This window comes from Cupressus sempervirens, chromosome 2, assembly GCF_028749045.1.
Source record: "Cupressus sempervirens isolate cs-2001-9-10 chromosome 2, ASM2874904v1, whole genome shotgun sequence".
In the NCBI taxonomy this organism is placed as follows: domain Eukaryota; kingdom Viridiplantae; phylum Streptophyta; class Pinopsida; order Cupressales; family Cupressaceae; genus Cupressus; species Cupressus sempervirens.
In genome coordinates, this window is record NC_143119.1 from 629,331,995 (window position 1) to 629,335,148 (window position 3,154).

Genomic DNA, 3,154 nt, shown 5'->3' on the forward strand with positions numbered 1-3,154 from the left:
AATTAATTTAATTATAAAAATATTTTATAAACAATTTTAAAAACTTAATTTTATATTAAGAATAATAAAACTATTGCAATGTGAAATATGTTAATACTTTATTAAAAAAGGAAAAATCATCTCGACAAAATGGGTGCACGATTGACTCTCTGACACTGTCAGTGGAAGGGACAGGCGTGGCAGGGCGTGGCACGGCGTTTGAAAATCTCGGCGACCCAGGCAGTCGATCCTCCTGCCTGGGTAGCCAGTGCCCATCTGACATGAAGGGAAGAAGTAGAAGTAAAAAACCCAGTAATTAATGCAAATAGTAAATGAAGATCATTCATAACTCTGTATAAATGATTTAGATCTACGACAGCAGCAGATATTGGATTGTGTACTGGAAGTCAATATATCTTCACATCATTATGTTGATGGTATGATGGGGCGGGGCGGCATGGAGGCATACGGGCAGTCGAACGAAGTGCCTGGATAGCCGTTGCGGGGGAAGGGGAAGCTGCATTCATTATATTGGCGGGGGAAGGGGAAGCTGCATTCATTATATTGGTAAGTGTAGAGGGATATAGGCATTATAGATAAGATTTGTTTGCAGCCATATTTAGATCTCGTTGGGGCATGTAGCAGATGGAAATGGATATGGAGGAAAAGGACTCGTGGGTTCTTCAAGTTAAATCACTTTTAGAGGAGGGCGAAATCGGAACCGAGGAATACCCCGTTGGTTTCATTCATAGGGTTCCAAAGTCTCTGCTGGGGGAAGACACAAAGGTGTTGTATCATCCTCAAGTCATCTCCTTTGGTCCTTACCATTTCACAAAGAAGGAGAAGCTGGAGGATGATGAGATCGAGCTTCTCAAGTCAGAAGTAGCAAGATACGTGCACCATAAAATCAAAGATGGAGAAACATATGTTAAGAGGGAAGGTGGGTTGGAATCGGTGATAAAAAGTTTCAAGGAGAAAGAGGAAAAGGTGAAGAAGAGCTATGCTAGAGAATTTGAAGTTACGGGTGAAGTGTGTGCGTGGATGATGACCAGGGATGCCTGTTTTGTTCTTCAAGTCCTCGAAAAGTTCCGAGGTGATGATCGATATGTAGATGAAAGCGTCCATACGCCTGTCTTGGTTTCCATCGATGTTATTCTTAGCAGGAGACGGCAGCATCCTCTGCTGACAGAAATTGTGAAAGATATGCTCAAGATGGAAAACCAGCTGCCATTCTGGGCTTTAAAAGAGATCAGGCCAGATGTTGAGGACTGGCTTCACTCAGCACTGAAAAACTTATCCCCCATCGAAGTAGTCGATTTGGCACTTCCGGGGAAGTACAAGACTAATTCTCACATCTTGCAATTGCTTCATGACTACATTGTTGACAATAAATTGCTTTTTGAGTACACTGTTGTCGTTGATATGCTTCAGGACTACAATACTGTTGACGGTGAATCTGTTGAATCTGTTAACAGTCAACAGCGCCCTGCCTCCGCTTCCTCACAAACACAGACAGGTTCGACTGGAGACTCCATAGCTATCATTCTGTGCGATTCTGCCTGTCGTGTTTGTAAGTACTGTGGCAACCTCCTCATGGATTGTATACGATGGCTATTTCTACTTGTGATAATCCTTGTAGCTTTCATCCCAAGTGTTTTCGTCGTGCTGATCATGCTTGTCGTTGACGGGTGCATATACCCTAGATGGGAGAGATGGGAACATGTTCATGTTCCAACTGTAGAGGAACTAAAAAAACTTGGAGTCAAATTCAAGAAACTGGAAGGAGAAGAGTTAGGAATTAGGCATATTAAGTTCAAGGAGAGCAATCGCACACTTTATTTGCCTCAGTTCAAAGTTGATAACAGATCGGAAGTGATTCTCAGAAATCTGATTGCCTTGGAAATCTTCTCCCACGAAGAGGAAAAACCCATCACAAGGTATGTCATTCTAATGAATGATCTAATCAACACCAGTGAAGATGTGGGTATGTTGAGGCGAGAGGACATCATCACAAGCAAGCTTGGAAGCGACGAGGAGATCGCTCGATTTTGGAATTCTATGGTGACATCCACAGAAATGCCCAGGTACGAGCCTATTCACTCTGCTGTTCGGGACGTTAATCATTATCGCGACAAGTGGTGGAAAGTGTTATGGTATCAATTTATTATGGCTCACTGTTCAAAGCCATGGTTATTCCTCTCTCTCTTGGGCGGAGTTTCACTCCTGCTGTTAACGATTGTCCAAGTACTTTGCCTATTTGAATCCTGCCAGATCAAATAGACTCTAGGCCTCTCTTGCTCCACTGCACGGACATTGCTTGCAGTTTTTAATATTTCAGTTAGGTTGTAGTGAACAATAACACTTAGTACGTAATGGTAGTAGGTTAGTTATCTAGTTTATTTTATGTTAGTCTTGGTTTTTTTATCTTAAAAATGTATTGGCAAGGAGTCCTTAGGCTGGCTTTCCTTCTTTTGTTGATTGGCTGTAATGTTATTCTGAACTAGTTATTTTGACTGTTTTTAATATTAACAAGAGCTCTGTGGGAGCAAGAGTCCCTGCCTACTGTGATAAGAAGAATAGGAGTTTGACTAAGGATAACCTACAACTTTTGAGCAATTAAAATCATTCTGAGTTTTAAGTTTTCTAGTCAAAAGATATACTTTAACTATTACAAGAGATATTTAAATTCTAATTCTAATTATATATTAAATTATATATTGATATTTATTAAACATTAGTCATCTAAATTAACATTAAAATGAAAAAGGTAAAAAGAAAGTTATTATGACAAAAAAAATTAATTTAAATTTTTTTAATAATATAGTATGTGTCTTGATTTAATATCTAATAATAATAAGTTTATTTTTATTTCTAGTTTACAATATTTTTCAATTATAGTTTGTAATTTAAAATAATAAAATTAAAAATTTCTAATTATTAAAATATTTCATTTATTAATTATTTTAGATTTTTGAGAACTTAAATTCATATTTAATTCTTAATTTTATATTTAATTTGAATAAAATATTGATTTTAATGACTAACTTTGTAATTTTTGAAATAAATTTACTTTTCTCCATTTTAATAATTTCAACTATCTATTTTTAAAGCTAAAAATGTTAGTTTTTCTCCGTACTTTATAAGAGAAAATTAATTAGATAAATAAAACTTAAAC

The 3,154-nt window shown here is 36.9% G+C and overlaps 1 pseudogene; it reads left to right on the forward strand.

The window, feature by feature from the left end:
* Positions 1-615: 615 nt before the first annotated feature.
* On the forward strand, positions 616-2,259 carry LOC149574939 (putative UPF0481 protein At3g02645; annotated as a pseudogene).
* Positions 2,260-3,154: the final 895 nt, after the last annotated feature.